General features: G+C 46.1%; 1 protein-coding gene and 1 pseudogene across 1 annotated transcript in view; both read left to right on the top strand.

The window, feature by feature from the left end:
* LOC133361284 (zinc finger protein 239-like) overlaps positions 1 to 790 on the top strand; it is an 807,570-nt gene extending 806,780 nt beyond the window's left edge. Inside the window, exon 6 of the transcript XR_009757349.1 lies at positions 182 to 790. The gene's annotated coding sequence lies outside the window, so the exon portion shown is untranslated. The remainder of the gene's footprint in view (positions 1 to 181) is intronic.
* Positions 1 to 21,725, top strand: part of LOC133361274 (zinc finger protein 84-like) — a 52,043-nt pseudogene that overhangs the window by 8,901 nt on the left and 21,417 nt on the right.

Below are 21,725 nucleotides of genomic sequence, written 5' to 3'. Positions count from 1 at the left end.
AAGCTTCCGTCTTTAGGTGGAACCGTCACAGCCACGACAGCTGTATCAAATAAATGAGAGATTGCAAGAGCTACCACTCCGTATATATAATGGTTGGAGAGGGGGGAAGGGCCAAGTACGGCACACTTTTTATTCATATGGTAAGGTGAGGCTTAAGAGGGTGAGCCTTTGTTATGGAGAGGTACGGTTTGTGACTAAGCCTGGCCTACATAACAATAGTGTGAAAAAAGAAACAACTAAGCATGGTAAAACAAGCCTGGCTGTCTATCAATAACCTGTAATAGTTGTCTGTCAAATAAGACAAACATAAGATCCAAGTCCGATTCAGTACAGTGCATAAAATCCGTGATCTGATTCCATCTGTGAAGGATGTCGTTCCTGACTTACAGTATCCTGGAGTCTACAAATTGAGTTGCATTTGTGGTGATTGCTACATTGGAGAAACGAAACGTCATGTTTCTGATCGTGTCCGCGAGCACAAGTCAGATCTGAAACACGGCAGAACTGATTTTTCGGCCGATGCCGATCATTGCTACAACTCGGTGGGCTCTCATGAAATTGTCTTTTCTGAGACCAAGGTTCTCTGCAAACCTCCTGGCTACCATCAAAGGTTTGTACACGAAGCCATACAAATATACAAACACAGACATAATTTCAACCGTGATGATGGTTACAAACGGAGTAATCATTGGAAAGATGTGATTAACCATGCAAAAAATATTTAACTACACTTATTTGGCCAATCTTATTTGACAGACAACTATTACAGGTTTAGTCACAAACCGTACCTCTCCATAACAAAGGTTCACCCTCTTAAGCCTCACCTTACCATATGAATAAAAAGTGTGCCATACTTGGCCCTTCCCCCCTCTCCAACCATTATATATACGGAGTGGTAGCTCTTGCAATCTCTCATTTACTTGATACAGCTGTCGTGGCTGTGACGGTTCCACCTAAAGACGGAAGCTTGTGTTGCCTCCGAAACATGGTGATTTTTATTTTATTTTACTTTTATTAATTTTAATGTTTTACCTACGTGACTTTACCGAAAAAACCTAAGAATATGTTTTATGTTTATTTTTGTGAGGTTATATGCATTTTTATGAGACGCTCATTCGACAATATTATAGAATGCAACTTATTGAAATATCTGGCCATACACGATATTCTTCGTGTACACTCCGTCTTCCTCCTCGTCGTCAGGTTTCTCAATAAGCGCCTTAATGTTGGATCTTGCCGTGACTCGCGATGGTGCCACGTACAGTTGGCCGTGCGAGAAGCATGGCGTTGGTAGATATAATCCCAGGTTGTGAACAGTTTGCCCCTGCGCCTTGTTGATGGTCATCGCGAAGGCTGGGACAATGGGGAACTGTTTGCGCCGAAGTCAGAATGGGAAGTCCTTCGTGTTGTCGTCGCTGATGAAGATGATCCGAGGGATCAACACCTCCTTACCGTTATGGGTTCCTGTCATGATAGTCGCGCGAATGACGGGTGGCTTCATTTTCACGATGCGAAGCCGTGTTCGGTTGCACAGGCCAGCGTCCGGGTTCAAGTTGCGCATCATCATCACTGGGATGCCTTTGTTGAGGATCAACTTGTGTGGGGGAACCCCGTTGATGTTCACCAAGTTGAGGACCTCTGTCTCAAAGAATGCTGACCCTGCTCTCTCGTCGTCCTCAACCGAATCTGTAGACAGGTACACTTGTGGAGCTTCTCTGAGGCGATCCGCGACATCCTCATTCACTCGCTGCACAGCGGCGTTGGTTGGCGTCAGAATAGTGCGGCGAGCGAAGTAGTCGTTCGTTGCCACCGTAGGGTAATTCAATTCATTTGCACTGTACATGGCATCGACAATCCTCTTCAACCCGAGTGAAACGGGCAGATGATTGCCGTCCTCATCTCCGTCGATGTCTGGGTCGTATTGAGGATTGTCGATCACCATGGCACGCGGAATCTTGATGCAATCCGGACCGAGGTCTGGATCAACTTCATGCCTACCCTCTCCGACTTTCAAAAGAAAATCTGAAAAGGCAGCAAGTTCTGCGGCTGATTCTTTGTTCTCTGCACACTGGACTCTCATCTTCACAGTCAGATGAACTTGCTTGATGTGGGACCACAGGTCGGACGACTTGAAACACGCATCCACAGTATCAGCTGGTGTTCCTTTCTTGACAACTGGCAGAATCTGTCGAAAGTCACCGGACAGGACAACCACTTTGCCTCCAAGCGGTTCATACAGATTGTCCAAAATATCGCGAAGCGTGCGATCCACCGCTTCAGACCCAAACCGGTGCGTCATTGGGGCTTCATCCCAAACGATAAGACTTGCCTCCTTGATAAATGCTTTGAGCTTGGACTTTTTTCGAATGAAGCATGTGGATATGTTCATCGGTTTCAACGGGATCTTGAACGTGGAATGCGCGGTACGGCCGCCTGGAAGCAGCAGCGAGGCAATGCCGCTGGAAGCAACAGTAATCGCAATCTTGCCTTGAAGACGTATCTTCGCCAGCACATGGTTGAGCAGCGTGGACTTCCCCGTGCCGCCCGGACCATCGATGAAGAACAGCTTTTGATCGGGTTGACTGTCTTCGACTGAGCCAACAATTTCGTCGTAGATTTCTCTCTGGTTCGTGTTGAGTCTGTCAGCATCTTCTACGATGTATTGTAGCTCGTTTCTATCATATCCTTCCAATTCGCGGCGGATATGGTTCTTCGCAAGCAGCGAGTCCAAGACCAAGTGTGGGTACTCGGAAAGCTGCGGGAGGTCGTCAAAGTCCGACAGAGCCATCCCACCTGCCGTGAGGAACTCGTGGAGGCTGTGAAGGGTCTTGAACTTTACCATTTGTTCTTTGTTGGTCAGCTCGCGGTACTGGTACTCGTAATCGCGAGCCAATTCGTCGTAGAATTTATCCCGGAGATCCTTCGTATCTGCTGGCATGGAATACAGCAGAATCGTAGCGAAGAGTTGACGAAAGCTGGTACGGCATCTGAAAGAGCGAGGCTTCTTCCAGACACGCAACCCATTCGCGATCGCTCTCAAGGTAGCCTGCTCGCATTTGATCAACTCTGATATTGTATACTCTCACATGTTAAGCTCTATCATAGTGAAACATAATAGTATAACCTATGAACTACAACCTATCCATTGTAACGCTGTAAAAGAATATTACCCATTGGGTTACACTCCCTCGTCGAGAAGGCCGCTCTCTTCCTTTTGTAATGCGGGCGTAAACGGCTTGGCGGATGTGACGTCATGTGGGGAGGAGTCAGGGTCACTTGAGAGGGAGATGGTATAGCGGTGAGACAGGAAGAGATCGGGGCCAGTCGGGTAAGGGAAGAGTGGAGACCACGTTGGGTGGTCGCCGTGCCCTCAGCCTTGTGGCTGAGGGGATCGGTGACAGCGCCAGCCAGCGGGATGGAAGAGAGTTGGTTGGAGACTGGACGAGGGTGAGGCCACGGAGGACGAAAGCTGGGAGCAGCGAGTGCAGCAGAGGGGCTGCGTGTGGGAAACAGCAACGAGGCTGCTAGGGGCTACAGCAGCCTGGGGCTGCAGAGCAAAAGGGCTACGGGAGCGACACGAGGAGACCAGCAAAGAGGCTATTGGTGGCGACGGGTGCGGCAGCAGCGTCGGCGACGAGCGGAGGGCCTGAGAGTGAGACAGCCGTGTGGGAAGAGAACGCGAACCCAAATAAAGGACACGGAGACAGAACCAGGGTCGAGTCCTTTATTACACTTTTATAAAGTTACATGCTAATTTCTCTGCATTCACTTTAAATCTAGGACAAGTTTTTCCATTTATTCAAAATAAGCGCACAATTACACACTGAGATGCACTTACATATTCATGCATGAAGCACAATGGGCACATTACTCTTCGGTATGTTAATAGACATGCGGATTGTGCCTTCCAAAATTAACAATCGAATGCAAATATCCTGAAAGACAAAGGATTGGATCCTAGGGGGGGAGTTATAAGGCGGCTCAGAAGCAGAGCTCAATGCCATTTCGAGAGGAAACCTGATGAGGTTGGACGCTCGACTCGTCGCTCTGCTGATCGCCCTTCAACCGCGAGACAACGCAGCCTGGCGAGCACAATTGCTGTCGACAGTTAGGCGTCTTTTCGTCGGGAGAGTTCGTGGCGACATCTTCAGAGGGGTTACAGACATCGATATACCGTGAATCTCCAAGTAAGTGTCTATTTTCGCGAGAAACTCTTAAACGTGTTCGACGACAAATTAGCGGGATTTTTTTGCATCTCGGTTAGACGCGAGTGTCGTTCTTGTTTTACCAGTTAACAAAATCCAAAACTCAACGCTAAACATCCTTGTGCCGATAGCGTACCTTTGACTCGATAACACCGCTGCTGTTACTACGCTCACATGGAGCAGAGACGCTCTCCACAGCCCCACGCACACGGATGCAAGAAGCCATTCAATTGCTCTGTGTGTGGGAAGTCATTTTCATGGCCATCATATCTTAAGAGACACCAGAGAACACACACGGGTGAGAAGCCATTCTTGTGCTCTGTGTGTGGGAAGGCATTTGCACACTCGTCAACTCTTCAAGACCATCAGAGAACACACACTGGCGAGAAGCCATTCCTGTGCCCTGTGTGTGGGAAGGCATTTGCACAGTCGTCAACTCTTAAAAGTCATCAGAGAACACACACGGGCGAGAAGCCATTCCTGTGCCATGTTTGTGGGAAGACATTTGCACAGTCATCACAACTTCAGAGTCACCAGAGAACACACACTGGTGAGAAGCCATTCCTGTGCCCTGTGTGTGGGAAGACATTTGCACACTCATCATATCTTCAGAGTCACCAGAGAACACACACGGGCGAGAAGCCATTCCTGTGTTCTGCGTGTGGGAAGGCATTTTCACAGTCGTCAACTCTTTACAGGCATCAGAAGGTCCACAATGATAGGAAACTGAAATCAAAAGCTGAAATTCAAGGTGCTGCAATGAGTCCTGAAAAAGTTTCCACCTTCGATCCCATGCAATTGGATCCTGAGAGATGGCTGGATGTAATGGAGTGGCTCGAGGATCAACCAGAGAGCTCGGGGTGACTGAAAAAATATATGTCATGTGTCTTCTTGGTTCTTTCGGTAAAGTCACGTAGAAGGGAAGTAATAAAATAATAAAAATAAAACATAATAAAACAATTCTCACGACGTTTCGGCCACAACGCAAGCAGCCGTCCTCAGGTGAAGAATGAGACAATGCCAAGCTAGGAGCTTATATATAAGCTGCGTTGGAGGTGGAAGAAAGAGCGCCTTAACAAAAGAATGTGCATATGAAGAGGAATTTAGCATATACATGGAAAATGCGTAGGAGGTGGGCGGGGGGGTTTCAAAGTCATATTATGCCCATGCGTTATGCAGGATCAACAGCACCAAGGGGGGGTGCAGGGATTAGCAGTAACAGAGGAAAGGAATGTTAATGATATGTAGCTGCAGTTACTCAACAACCACGTAGAAAACTAAAGTATAAACTACATAAAAAACTAAAGTATAAATTGCATAGCACCATCAGTATACTTACTATACTCTACACTAAGCTGAGTTACAGCAAGTAATACATTACAATTCTACGTCGTAAAAATTATATAATATGCTTCCATCTAAACTTTATTCTATTGTATTCGTGTGATACAATAGAATAAAGTTTAGATGGAAGCATATTATATAATTTTTACGACGTAGAATTGTAATGTATTACTTGCTGTAACTCAGCTTAGTGTAGAGTATAGTAAGTATACTGATGGTGCTATGCAATTTATACTTTAGTTTTTTATGTAGTTTATACTTTAGTTTTCTACGTGGTTGTTGAGTAACTGCAGCTACATATCATTAACATTCCTTTCCTTTGTTACTGCTAATCCCTGCACCCCCCTTGGTGCTGTTGATCCTGCATAATACATGGGCATAATATGACTTTGAAACCCCCCCGCCCACCTCCTACGCATTTTCCATGTATATGCTAAATTCCTCTTCATATGCACATTCTTTTGTTAAGGCGCTCTTTCTTCCACCTCCAACGCAGCTTATATATAAGCTCCTAGCTTGGCATTGTCTCATTCTTCACCTGAGGACGGCTGCTTGCGTTGTGGCCGAAACGTCGTGAGAATTGTTTTATTATGTTTTTTTTTTATTATTTTATTACTTCCCTTCTACGTGACTTTACCGAAAGAACCAAGAAGATGAATCCCTGCAGTCACGAAAGCTTTAAATCGAAATTTATATGTCATGTGGTTATACCTATTAAGCCGTATCGAGTACTTTTGTGTGTAATTTTAGTTTTACAGTTTTTGTGAGAGTTTAATGACGTGCACAGTGGTGGTTTGTAATGTTATGGGATTACTTGCCGAAGTGGTGTGATGAGCACTGGTTGTGAGAGGGTTCAATTGTAGTCGTTAGGTGTCCCTGTTGAGCTAAAGTTGGAATGCGTCTGTAGGTACATCTTTACTCAACATTTTAAACGGGTTTTTTTCAAGTATATAGCTTTTTTTTATTGGTATTAATCGACTTTAGATAACCGATTTCAGGATGTACATTGATGACGCGTTCGTTGGATATATGGCCTTGACTTCAACATAGACGCACAGTGAACAAATGTGGTGAACTAATACGGAAATCATGGGGAATGATACTTTAACGCTTTGGTATTCCTGGAACGGAAATGGTTTGGATTGTACTGGAAATGTAATAAATATTCCCTTCGAGTTTTGACGTAAAAATGATTGCAGATGAATAAAAACGTATTTTTAACAAATGTTTGTCCGTTCTATATTTTATAATGTTCCTAGCAAAAACATGTTAAGCGAGTTTCAGGTGGAGGATCTCCGTCACACAAGTGTCCCCTTCACCGGCATCATCTTGGCTGTCTACCCGATTAACACGTGTTCCTTGAGGGGAAAGGGCCCCGTAGTTAATCGTTCATCAACGTACCAGTCCCTAATCCCGAAGTATGTCGGGGATAAACTGTACTCTATAACATGTAAACTGTAATACTATAAACGATAACACTAAACATTAAACGATTACAAACTAGTGTTTTAATTGATAACCATATAAACGGAAGTAAGGTATTATAATATCATTAGAAGCATTATAATCACAGTGTGGTTGTATAATAATCGCACTCTGCAAATGTAACACTCAAGTGACAGAACTCAACAAAAAAACGCCGCAATAAAAAGAACAACATCAATGGACAAATCCTAAAAACAGACAACACACGCACGTTAGTAGCTGTTAGAAGAAGACAACACCTAGCACCTTCAACTATACACATTATACAGCCAACTCGTAAATGGGCCGGTATATGACAGCCTTTGCTGCTGTCGACGGGGCCAGGCAGCGAGTGTTTAACTCCATTGTTTCAGAATCCGTGTCATCACCCGGCCACAGCGACATAGCCAAGCTACATCTCCCCAACAAGGCAGCCTTCCCTATGCTGTGTATTTTAGCAGTTTATTTACGGACGCACTTGAAGATAACAATTCGTCTAGAAAAGGAAAGCGACTTGTTCTACCAACACGATTTCAAATTTCTATCCGAAAGAAGAATGAGTTCATTCATGAGTAGTATTCACTAAGCCCCGATGGCACTTACCTACACACAGTTATGATTAAACAAAGTAAATATTAGTCGCTTAGCTCAGATATCATCATAGCAATTATTTCCAAATCCGTGTCGGGTCCCACGAGAACAGGGCACGTCCACAAACTCTCAGATTTTAAACTCACATTGTATATAACCTTTAAACTATGAGCTATACATTGTAACGCTTTAAAATAACACTATAAACTAGTGTTATAGTAAACTATAATGTTGTGAACTCTAACAATATAAGCTATGAGCGATATATTATGCTATAAAAAGACATCATAAACTAGTTTTACAGATTAGAACACCGTACATTGAAGTGTAATAATCGAATCTCATTCGAATTCTTAGCTTCACACCGTGGTCCTCTAGGAATCACACTTTGCTCGTCAGTATGTAACATGTCTGTATGTAATATGTATGCATGAGATATGTCTGTATGTAGTATGTATGCATGTAACATGTATGTATGTAATATGCACGTGCAAACCAATGGTGGGAAATGTGAAACATGAAGGTGCAGGATCAGGATGGGATTACATTATTTGAATAACACTTTGGTGGTATTAGGATTAAGCTGTCCACTGCTGGATGAATGTTCCATCTCAATGGCATCAAATAGCAATATTCAGTATGAATATATAAATAATCGAACAAACCCAATATAAGCCAGTGCAATTATGAATCCTTAAAATTGTAATGACTCCAGACTCAGACTACAGAGGGTTCTTTTATTTAGCCTTTAACGCGGCTTGGGACCCAGGCGTCAAAATATAGCAACGATGACGACGAGACGGCAACCAGCCTCGACCCGAATCCCGGTCAACACAGCCCCGAACCTCGTTTCTCCCCCTCTCTTATTCTCAGCATGAACCTCCGTCTACACTTGGTCCCGCCTTCCCTTCTCGAAATCTCTCTATCCTGTTGTCACCACTTGTCGCTTAGTAGACGCACTGTCTTTACATCACCCACCTCGATGACCTCGACCGGAACCGGCCATGGGCGGACATACCCGATGGCACCTGTGGGCAATACAACCATGCCCTCTCCCTGACCAACCATGGAAGCACGTGCTTCCGCCGGTGTTCTTTTCATTAGCTGCTTGCGCTCTGGTGGGGAAATGTCTTCGTTAAGAATTGTTTTGCAACGTTCAAGTCCAGAATACCGAAGTATACCAGGGATCACCTGTACTTAAAAACACGTAAACTGATAACACTATAAACAATAACACTGAACATTAAACGTCTATAAACTATCAACTGGTTTAATAATTTATACCACCATAAACGGAGGTACGATATTTTAATCTCATTAGAAGTATTAAATCGCACTCTATACATATGTATGTAAATTATCTGTTAAATCGAACCAGGGGTCGGATATGTGAACTGTGGGGGGTACAGGACAAGAATCGCATTAAATTTCGATTTAAAGCTTTCGTGACTGCAGGGATTTATCTTCTTGGTTCTTTTGGTAAAGTCACGTAGAAGGGAAGTAATAAAATAATAAAAATAAAACATAATTAAAATTCAGCCACAACGCAAGCAGCCGTCCTCAGGTGAAGAACGAAACACCACCAAGCTTGGAGCGTATATTTAAGCTGGGTTGGAGGGGGGGAGGTTGGAAGAAGAGCACCTTGACAAAATAATTTGCATATCAAGAGGATTTAAGCATATATATGGTAAATGCGTAGGAGGTGGGCGGGGGGTTTCAAAGTCATATTATGTCCGTGCATTATGCAGGACCAGCAGCATCAAAGGGAGGGGATGGGGGTAGCATTAACAAAGGGATGGAATGTTAATAGTATGTAGCTGCAGTTACTAAACAACCACGTAAAAAAGACCGCAGTCCACTCACTGGCATTGACATATTTCGTTGCTTCCTCTTAGTATCTTTCACGCGACGGTCAATGGTATAGAGTATAGCAGATTGTATGAATAGTATAAAATTGTAATGTTTAATACAATGTATAAGGTAATATACAGTATCGTAAATGTATAGTGAATGTACAGCAGTGTGGTATACAGTAGGGTGGGTAGAATAATACTTAGGGTAATATTATAGTCGAAGGTATAGAGTGGTGTATAGTAATCTATATATATAAAATCGTGAATGTCTGTCTGTCTGTGTGTGTGTGTGTGGATTTCGGACCATACGCACTTTCATTGGACGGCGGTTGCCCCTGGCAACGGCTAGCGACGCCTTCGCCGCTTTCATTGGACCTGGCAACGGCTAGCGACGCCTTCGTCAAGGGCTGCAGTTTCATTGGACGGCGGTTCACCCCTGCCAACAGCTAGCCACGCCTTCGCCACTTTCATAGGCTCCGTAATTAATTAAATAATAGCCATTACTCAGTATTGTTCGAGCGCTAGGGGGGGGGGGACCGGCACCCGTACCCAGCGTCAGCCGGGTGGGAAAATCAGGCGAGGCGGGAGGCTCTGCACGGTGCTAGGCCTCGACACCCACCACGCGAATCTAAGGTAAATTCATAAAAGTTTCACGTCCTCTACAGAGTCGTGAGGGAAGGAGAGTGGCGAGGGAGGGAGAGTGGCGAGGGAGGGACTCAGCCTCAAAACGAGTAACTGGTGTGCCGTTTTCACATCGGCACTGGGGAGACAAAGGCGGCCGGGCGTGGTGGATCCAAGTCCCGGGCGAAGCCGGGTCATGTCTATGTGTGTATGTGTTTATGTGTATGTCTGTGTGTCTCTATGTATGTGTGTATGTATGTGTGTGTATGTGTTTGTGTGTTTGTATGTGTGTGTGTATGTATGTCGGTTTTTTATGTGTTTATGTGTATGTCTGCGTGTCTGTATGTATGTGTGTATGTACGTGTGTGTATGTGTTTGTGTGTATGTATGTGTGTTTGTATGTATGTGTGTGTATGTGTTTCTGTGTATGTATGTGTGTGTATGTATGTGTGTTATGTGTCTGTCTGTGTGTCTGCATGTATGTGTGTGTGTATTGTGTATGTGTTTGTGTGTATGTGTGTGTTTGTGTGTATGTGTATGTCTCTGTGTATGTATGTGTGTGTATGTGTGTGTATGTGTGTGTATGTGTTTGTTTGTATGTGTGTATGTATGTGTGTGTGTATGTCTTTGTATGTGTTTGTGTGTTTACGCTCGCATTACACAAATGTGTTGCAGGTCTAAGGCGTTCCTCGCGCAGCATTTCCGCTTTATTATTTCAGTCGTTTACTGCCGTACGCACCCTCACAGTCGTGTGTGTCTGCAGCAAGCGCGTGTATGTGTACCTATGGACGCGCGCGCGTGTGTTGTGTAGGGGGAACGGTAGTGTAGTGGTTAGCGTGCTGTCTGTGTGTGTGTGTCTGTGTCTGTGTGTCTGTGTGTGTGTCTGTGTGTGTGCGTGTGTGGTGTGTGGGGAGCGGTAGTGTAGTGGTTAGCGTGCTGTCTGTGTGTCTGTGTGTCTCTGTGTGTGTGTCTGTGTGTGTGTGTCTGTGTGTGTGTCTGTGTGTGTGCGTGTGTTGTGTAGGGGGAACGGTAGTGTAGTGCTTAGCGTGCTGCCTGTGTCTGTGTGTGTGTCTGTGTGTGTGTGTCTGTGTGTGTGTCTGTGTGTGTGTCTGTGTGTGTGTCTGTGTGTGTGCGTGTGTGGTGTGTGGGGAGCGGTAGTGTAGTGGTTAGCGTGCTGTCTGTGTGTGTGTCTCTGTCTGTGTGTGTCTGCGTGTGTCTGTGTGTGTGTCTGTGTGTGTGTCTGTGCGTGTGTGGTGTGTGAGGAGCGGTGGGTGTAGTGCTTAACGCTACGCTGCGCTACCTACCCGGCGAACCCAGTTCCATTCCCGCTCACGGCCACCACCGGTGACGATTATTTGAACCTCCCCTAGGTCGACTCTGCCTCAAACGAGTAACTGCTGTAGCGTATTAACATCGCCACTGGGGAGACAAAGGCGGCCGGCCGTGGTGGATACAAGTCCCGGGCGAAGCCGGGTAGTCGTCAAGCGACGACTTTGTCGTATTAAGTCGCTATACACAGCGTTGCCCGGGGGGAAAATACATTTTTACTCTTAAGAAATCTTTTCTACATTACATAGCAATGACAAAACAACTGTCTAATTACTTTTTAACCCGACGCGCAAAAAAATATTCTTTCTAAGTTCACTGTGCAAATACTCATTCAGCTGGCTGAGCGGACTGCCAGTATATTACGTACACTGTAGCCTGCTTATTACATTCGGTCAGTGCACTGCTTATGAAGCACAGTGGGTGTACTGCCAGTCTATAATGTGGACTGTAGCCTGGTTCTTAAATAAAGTTAGTCAATTGGTAACACGTAGGCTTTCGCTAACATTATTCATAAACACCGTTATTGGCTTTAGATCGCCTTATTTATTAATGTGTTGTAACACTCCACCACCCCACACGGACAATCAGTACAAAAGTGTCCCGTTGATAAAACAATCATAGTTCACTGCTTTACGCCACCGCTGTGTTCAAGCGTTCAAACACTACAATTAACATTTCTGATTAAAAAACAACTGTATCATTATGTTTCAACCCCACGCGCCATTATGTTTCAACCACACGCGCCAAAAATCGATTCTTTCCATCTTCACTGTACTAATTGTCATTCAGCTGGGTGAGCGTACTGCCACTCTATAATGTACACTGCAGCCTGCTTATTAAACTCGCTGCTTGTACTGCCAGTCTATAATGTAGACTGTAGCCTGCTTAATAAGTAAAGTCACTCATTATGTAACACGTACGCTTTGCCAACCATTATTCAAAAACAACCTTATTGCCTTTACATCGCCTTCTTTATTAATGTGTTGTAACCCTCCACCACCCCACACGGCCAATCACTACAAAAGTGTCCCCTTCATAAAACACTAATAGTTCACTGGTTTAGCCCACCGGTGTGTTCAAGCGTCAAACCACAAAAAATACCATTTCAGAGTAGGACGTTTCGCTTATGCTCGATTCAATTACCAGCCAAACGTCCTACTCTACAATTGTCTGTCCGTCTGTGTACGCTCGCTTGCGAGGGATTTGCCCGGAGCCACGTACCGTGCCCCGCGATGGCAATAGGCATGTCAGTATTTTTTTATCCGTCACCTTTAATGTCGTTTTTTTTCGTCTTTTGTTAACTTTTGTATTTATTAATTTCCCCGCGCCGCTCCGCGCTTCCCATACAAACTATTGCGCCATCGATCCCCGCGTCTTTCATAGGAGAATATATTTTGAAATCTTTTCTATTAAGTTTGCTGCCACGCATATTCATAATTTACTGTTAAACAATTTACTTTCACACATTATACTTATTCTTTATTCATGTGCATGACCATCCCAAATCACGCACCTTTCGTGGGGGAGACGGCTCATGCCAAGTTGCACGCTGGTAGTGACGGCAACATTTTTTTTCCCTTAAAATGCTTTACAAATACACTAAACGCTCACCTAAATTCTTCACTGCCTCATGTCCTGCCACATATCCACTTCTCCCGAGGGGGGTGCGGCCAACCGTGCGTTTTCTGTACCATGGCTTTGCCCACATTTACCTTCCGTACGTATCCGATATCTCGAGGATCCCCAAGCCGGTACACACTCATTTTCCAAGCGTCCGCGATTTTTGTGTTGCCTCACTCTAGAGTTTCCTGTAGCGAACCGGACTTCACCTAAAGCTAATGATCCGAGCCAACCGTCTACACCTTGAATTGTATGGCCAATGGCAGAGACGTGTTAACACCGCAAGGTGGAAACAGACTGGTCATACCGAAAGGCGTCAGGTCAACGTTTCGTTTGGAACCCCATAAATCGGGGGCACGCAACACTATTTTCACAGCGCCATAGTCGTGTTGCCCCATCGGAAGGGCCCCATTGGAAGGGATCTCCAACACGACTTGAGAGCACCACAGTCGTGTTGCCTCATTGCTAGCGAACTACAACACTACTCTAAACTACAGTTGGGTTTCCCCATTCGTAGGGATAATCAGCCCCACTGTCAACCGACATTTAGTGTTGACGCTTTTGCGTTCAGCGCTATTGGTGGTCTTTTCCCACGCACGTGTCAACTTGCTGCACTTAATTCGAAGTTCTTTTTTCTCTTCCATAGAAACCAAGTATCCATGTCTACATCAAGCAAGGGAAAGCGTAAAGCGCAAACCACGACAACTAAACAAGCCAACAAAAAAGCCCGTACAACCACCGACGAAGCACCCTCCATACCTGCACCAAAGCGCGTTATGACCGAACAACAAAAAAAGCTAAAACGTCAACGGGCGGCGTTTATACATGCGGCGCAAACGGCTAAAGCGTTGCAACAAAGCCGCCACAATAAAGCAATTGCCAAGGCGCGTTTGCGCACCCAAGCTACTGCAAAACAACTTGAAGCCAGACGCCAACGCAACCGAGAGCTCATGTCTTACGCACGTGCCAACGAAACCCCCGAAGAACGCGACGCGCGACACCTACGCAACCGTGAGGTTACGTCGGACGCACGTGCCGCGGAAACCGAGGAACAACGCGACGCGCGACGCCAACGCAACCGAGAGCTCATGTCGGACGCACGTGCCGAGGAAACCGACCATGAACGCGAGGCGCGACGCCAACGCAACCGAGAGCTCATGTCTTACGCACGTGGCAACGAAACCCCCGAACAACGCGAGGCGCGACGCCACCGCGACCGCGAGGCGACGTCGGACGCACGTGCTAACGAAACCGCTGAAGAACGCGACGCGCGACGCCTCCGCGACCGGGAAGTTACGTCGGCCGCACGTTCTAACGAAAGCACCGAAGAGCGTCAAGCGCGACGCCGAGTGGATCGCGAGGCAACTGCCGTGGCACGGCAAAATGAAGATGAACGCCAACTCTCAACACCACGCGCTGACGATGCGCAGCGCAGAGCTGTCCGGGTCTCGACAAACTATCGAGACCTAATTGGCGCGGCATTCGTCTATTCACCCCACGACCCATATGCCGATATGCGCGTTCTCCAACTTGGTCTCATGGACAAGCGGTGTGTCCAATGCACTGCTTTAACGTTTGCAGGAGAACCCAAGGGTCTATGTTGTGCAAGTGGCAAGGTTGTATTGCCTGCTTTGCCACAACCCCCTTCGCCGTTGAATCAACTGTTGCACGGGAATGGAGACTTGGATCGGCATTTCCAAAACAATATCCGGCGCTTTAACTCTGCATTTCAGATGACCAGCTTTGGTGCAGACGTTAAGGATCAGGGGGGCTTTATGCCAACGTTTCGCGTCAAGGGTCAAGTGTACCATAGAATAGGGTCATTGTTGCCTTTCGCTGATAATAATCCTCAGTTCTTGCAGATTTATTTCTGCGATGGTATCGACACCGCCACCAATGCTCGATTGAGCTTCACAGTTCAGAACGAACGAGATCGGTCCAAGGACCGTGAGGTGGTTGTGATGCTTCAAGACATGCTTAATGACCACAACGAGTTGGTGCGGCAGTTCAAAAACCATCTTGGGAATTTGACTACACCAGGCCAGCGCTTGATCATTCGTGAGGACAAAACACCTGGGGATGAACATCGTGGGCGCTACAACGCACCAACAGCACCCGACGTCGCAGTCATCATCTGTGGATAAAACGGAAAGAAAAGGGACATTGTGCTTGAGAAATCAAGCGGTGTTTTGGTGCGGATTTCCGAATTTAATCCAACGTATGATCCACTGCAGTACCCCTTGATTTTTTGGAACGGGCATGATGGTTATCACTTTGATATATATCAAAACGGAGGGCAAAGCGCTAAAAAGGTGTCATGTATGCAATTCTACTGCTACATGCTCATGATTCGCGACGGTACTAAGAACCTATTGCTGTACTATCGTGAATTGTTCCATCAATTCGTCGTCGACATGTACGCCAAAATTGAATCTGAACGATTGGACTTTATCCGTTACAACCAAACAAAATTGCGCAGTGAATCTTACTTCCATTTGTGTGACGCGATGAATCAGGCAGACGCGGATCCTACTCAAATTGGGAGACGTGTCGTCTTGCCTGCTACGTTCACTGGTAGCCCGAGACACATGCACAAATACGCTCAAGATGCCATGGCGTATGTGCGCAAGTACGGCCGACCTGATCTTTTTGTTACATTCACATGCAACCCCAAGTGGGAGGAAATACAACGTCATCTATTCCAAAACCAAAAACCTACACATCGTCACGATGTGATCGCTCGGGTCTTTCGTCTCAAGCTTAAAAAAATGATGGAAGTCATCTGGAAGGGAAAAATATTTGGTGACACCATTTGCCACATGTATTCGGTGGAATGGCAAAAACGTGGGTTACCCCATGCGCACATCTTGGTTTGGTTGGCTACAAAAATACGCCCCAATCAAGTGGATCTCATTATCACTGCTGAGATCCCAGATTCCAACATCGACCCTGCTTTGTACACAACTGTCACTACAAACTTGCTTCATGGTCCATGCGGAAGGGACAATCCTTCCTCACCGTGCATGCTAAATGGCGTTTGTTCCAAGCGCTACCCCAGGCAATTCATTGTCGAAACACAAACTGACAAAGAAGGGTATCCTTTATACAGAAGACGAGATTCCAACCATGGTGGTCATACATTCAAAAAGACTATCCGTGGGAAAGAATTTACGTACGACAACCGATATGTTGTGCCATATTCGCCGATTTTGTGCAAAATGTTCCATGCGCACATCAATGTCGAATTTTGTCAGTCTGTGAAGGCTATCAAATACATTTGCAAGTATGTCTACAAAGGCAGCGACCAAGCTGTGTTTGAGGTCACTGGAGGCACTGAAATTTTTGACGAGGTTCGACAGTTTCAACAGGGCCGCTACATAAGCAGCAACGAGGCTATATGGAGAATCTTCAGCTTTTCCATCCATGATCGGTTTCCTGCCGTTGTCCATCTTGATGTGCATCTAGAAAACGGTGAACGCGTGTATTTTACAGCCGGCAACGTCGACAAAGTCCTTCAAGTGCGTCGCAATACTACGTTGACTGCATTCTTCAAACTTTGCGAAAGCGATGAGTTTGCGCGTACGCTACTGTACTCTGACATTCCGTCGTATTACACTTGGAAGAACTACACTTGGAACCGTCGTCTCAAGGGCCTACCAGTGGAAGGCTGGCCTGGCGTTTGCAAGGACCACGCATTGGGTCGCCTCTATACCGTTCATATGTCCCAAACGGAATGCTATTATCTCCGTTTGCTTTTGATTAACGTCAGAGGCCCAACATCCTTTGACTCCATTAAAACGGTCGATGGACAACTTTGTGATACGTTTAAACAAGCGTGCCAAGGTTTGCACCTTCTGGAAAGCGAACATCATTTGCACCAGGCCATGCAAGAAGCAGTAGACTGTCGAGGACCGTCAAAAATCCGCGATCTATTCGCTATTATTTTGACTACGTATACTCCAGCTAATGCGAGAGACCTGTGGGATGCTTACAAAGATCACATGGCTGAAGACATTCTATTTCGCTATCAAAATGAGTCCAACGACCAAGGACTTGAATTGTCCGATGCTATGACTAATGAGGCTTTGATCTTGATAGAGAACATCACTTTGTCTATGGCGGGCCGCCCGTTGGAACACTTTGGTCTGGATACACCTCGACGAGACCTTCCAGTGCCCCTTTGTGCTGAAATTGTTCGGGAGCAGAACTACGATACTATTGCTCTCTCACGTTTAGTGGACCACAATCTGCCTCTATTGCAGAATGTGCCTGCGCAACATACGGCATATGTATCATTGATAGAGAAGATCTACTCCGGACAAGGTTCCGTCACTTTCCTCGACGCACCTGCTGGCACTGGGAAGACGTTCCTCATCAACACCATATTAGCCTCTGTCCGGTGCAAAGGAGATATTGCGTTAGCAACAGCTTCTTCTGGCATTGCTGCTACTCTTATGGATGGGGGACGCACAGCTCATTCCACATTCAAGCTACCACTGAATTTGACACGTGAAGATGCCACTTGCAATATCTCCAACCAAAGTGGTACTGCCAAATTGTTACGTGCTTGCAAAGTCATTGTTTGGGATGAATGTACCATGGCACACAAAAGAGCTGTAGAACTCCTCGATGACACTTTACGCGATATCCGCGAACCCCGTCAAGTCATGGGAGGAGTCTGTGTCATTTTATCAGGGGACTTTCGTCAGACACTGCCTATCATTACCCGGGGAACCATGGCGGATGAGGTCCATGCGTGCTTGAAGAAAAGCCGCCTTTGGACCCAGGTCGATAAGCTAAAGTTGGCTACTAACATGCGCCTATTGACCAGTGGGGATTTGTCGGCTCAACGTTTTGCCGACACATTACTCCACATTGGAAATGGGACTATGCAGCCAATCCATAACGATGACATTACACTCCCTATCGACTTTTGTCATATGTTGTCGTCTCCTAGCGACTTAAAAGACAAAGTCTATCCTGATATCGCCACCAAACCTATGGGAGATGATTTGTGCACTTGGCTATGTGCACGAGCTATACTGGCACCCCGGAACGATGATGTCAATGCAATCAATGCTCATATTTTGGGGTTGCTGCCACAGCCTGCTGTGACGTACAAGTCGTTCAACAAGACACTTGAAAATGACGATGCAGTACGCTTTCCCACTGAATTTCTTGACTCTCAAGAATTGCCAGGCATGCCTCAACACAAACTCACGCTGAAGGTTGGCGCACCTATACTTTTGTTGCGAAATCTCAATGCTCCAAAACTCTGCAATGGTACAAGACTTTGTGTCAAGTCTTTGTTTCCAAACTTAATTGAAGCAGTTGTGTTGACTGGCAGTCACAAAGGGGTTGAAGTGCTATTGCCACGGATCCCCATTATTGCCGAAGATGTCCCATTTCCCTTCAAGCGAACGCAATTCCCCATTCGTTTGGCTTATGCAATGACCATTAACAAATCTCAAGGTCAAACATTCCTAATTGCTGGGATCAATCTACAAACGCCTTGCTTTGCCCACGGCCAACTATACGTGGCCTGCTCTCACGTCGGATCCGCCAAAAACGTATTTGTCTACGCACCTGGCGGTATCACGAAAAACATTGTGTACCCACAAGTTCTCATTGATTAGTTTCTAAACTTCCGTAATCAATTATCTTTAAACACTTCACTTAAACACACTCTTTACTTACCTTTTTCTAACACTCCGTAATAAATTATTCGATACACTTTAACATCTTTCTCTGTCCCCACTTATGTACCCGCCACAAGCGCAACGCGTGCACATGCAAACCACAAAATACAAAGCCTCCAACTCAGACAACACGTGAGGACCCGTGCAACGCCGGGTTTTACTGCGAATTGCCAAAGTTGTCAATATGTGTGTCTGTTCAACATGTTAACCGTATTTCCCGACATGCAACAAACAGCAAATTTCGCATGGGGCTACTTTGCAGACTGTACACCATGCAAACATTCTCAAAATACACTTTTTTTTAGGGGAGGGGGTGAGCTCAATAATGCATATATTTTGGTACACCAATTGACTTGTGACGTCAAATATGTCATGTGACCCGCGCATGTGTAAGCGTAACGCATTGCAGTGTCGTGGTTAGCGCGCCGCGCTACGAACCCGGCCACCCAAGTTCCATTCCCGCTCACGGCCACCACCGGTGACGATTATTTGAACCGGTCGTGGGCCTACCCTAGGTCCACTCAGCCTCAAAACGAGTAACTGGTGTGGCGTATGAACATCGCCACTGGGGAGACAAAGGCGGCCTGGCGTCGTGTATCCAAGACCCGGGCGAAGCCGGGTAGTACAGCTAGTATTACGTATATTTATGTAAAAAATGGGTGCTGCGTGCTGCGATTAGTGGAGTCCCCAAACAACCTTACCTTACGAGTAGGCAGGGGTCGCTATACAGTGAGTCCCAGCGGACTGAGCTGGCAGCTTCACCTGCCCGGACCACGGCCAGTTGCGTAGCGCCATCTACAGTTTCGCCCATTGGTCAATACCCCGATGGGGCAACCCAGCTGACTGTTTGATTTGTACAATGGGTACTTTTTGGTTTATCCGGCTTATTACCATTATTATTATTATGTATTGACGTTGATCACGTCTCCATGGACGGCTTGCTCTCTACTTCGGTTGTGTAATTGAGATGTTGTGCATACTGCTACTGGTAAGGGCATGTGTTGCATAATATGCAGCATGTGTCCGCGTATCATGTTTGCCACGGATGCAGTTGGCGTTACTGTACATTTTTGATGTTTTGGAGTGCCAATCCCATGCACTTTGAAATGTCATAAACTGTCTAAAAGGTTGCAGCCCGGCCCCCACTGCTGTCACTCTCTGGCCGTTGCACAAGCCATATCGGAATTTACGACATGCTAAAACAATGAGTACAATGTGACACCACCCGGGCAACTCCTGGGATCAAAATGGGCATTGGAAAGTGATCGCTTTATTGAGATGATTATGGTACTACCACAGGGTATTGTGAACGGTTCAGGAGGAGGAGAGGTCTGGATTTGTAAGTCTCACAGTACCGGTAAGAAGCGCCGGGTGGGGGATGCCCTCCACTGGGGTACAAATTCTGTCATTATAGTATACGATCATGCAATGTTTCTATCTGCAAGCTGTCATAACTGAAACAATCCCCGTTATTGTTCGATTGAGAAATGGAGTGACCCACACCTCTGATACCATATGTGAGCAACCCAAAAATCTGATGCGTGCGTAAAACACCCACAATCGGAATACGTAAACGTAAAAACACCAACAAAATACCTTTTAATATAAGAAAAAAATTGGTGGCCCCACTCATCTTTCGAGGGCCGGGGGGCTATTTTGGTTTTCTCTTATGACTCGATTGTGCGGAGCGCGGTTCGGACTGTGTGTATATGTGTGTAATAACGATGAACGCGCTATCTGCTTGTTGCTTGGTGTCAATGTAAGTGTGTGCGTGTGTTGAGAATGGACGGAGAGTCTGCTGTATTTGCTGAGTGTCAAATTGTGTGTGTGCGCTGCTGCGTGGAGTTGTTATCTTGATGGTGAAGTTAATTATTAACTGGGGAGCGTCGGGTATCTTGCGCTGTATTATTTGTGGGTTACCTTGTGTGATGGGCTTAATTGGAAAAAAATATATATATATTTTTTGGTGTATTGTGCTGCGAGGTGCTGTGTGCGATGCGATTGTTGCAAGAGAGAGAATAATTGTGTTGTTGCTGCAAAGTTACGACAGGATTAATGGTGTGTTGGTTGCCTGCAGATCTGCTTGCTATTGTGCTTAAATGTGCGCGTGTGATCGCGATATGCTGATTGCATGTGCTGTTATACCGTTCTGTATGGTTATGGGGTGCGATGCAGTGGTTGATTATTGGAATTGGGATTGTTATTATATTGTGCGTACCTGTTGGAAATTGCTAACAAATTCGAGGGGGACCCAAATATTTGGTTGTATGGTTGTTGTGCACACGAGATTGCGTGTATATTATAGAGGGGGACCATAAAATTTGGTTGTATGGGTGTTGTGCACACGAGATTGCGTGTATATTATAGAGGGGGACCCAAAAATTTGGTTGTATGGGTGTTGTGCACACGAGATTGCGTGTATATTATAGGGGTAATTGAGCTTTTTGAGAATGAGGGTGCGCGATGACGCCGTTGTGGGTGGCTTAGATGTTAATGCTAATGGGATCGTAAATTGGCGCCAAGTGGCGTCGCGTATTCGGTTGATCGCATGCAACCACGAGTTGCTTGGCAAGTTGGGTTGTGTAACCAATGTGGTTGGTAAAATATTGGTTAAAAATTCCACGATATGACAGCTGTGCGCAGCAAGCTGGGGCTGTGCGTCTATCGTTGGTGGGGTTGTTATAACGTGACGGGGGATGCGTCTTGTGACCCCCAGCATAGGGAAGCTGGGGTGCACGAATGGAGAAAACTGGCCACGTGTTCGCACGTTGGGCCGCCATTTTGCGCGCACGCGGGGTATGGCGACGATGCGCTTTGCGGAAAGGGCCGCCATTTTGAGTGCGCGCGAGAGATTGCGCGAACGCGCTGGGCGAAGGGGGACGCCATTTTGAGCGCGCGGGATAAACCGAGGTGGGGCAAATATTCCATCTGTTATGCCTGCCATTGTTGATTGGGTGATGCACGAGTTGTGGTCACATCGGCCTATGGCTGATGGCTGA

The sequence above is a fragment of the Lethenteron reissneri genome, chromosome 72 (assembly GCF_015708825.2).
Source record: "Lethenteron reissneri isolate LAM-NWPU_2019-01 chromosome 72, ASM1570882v1, whole genome shotgun sequence".
Classification (NCBI taxonomy): Eukaryota; Metazoa; Chordata; class Hyperoartia; order Petromyzontiformes; family Petromyzontidae; genus Lethenteron; species Lethenteron reissneri.
The sequence above is the reverse complement of the archived record's forward strand: the minus strand, read 5'-3'. Positions and strand labels throughout refer to the sequence as shown.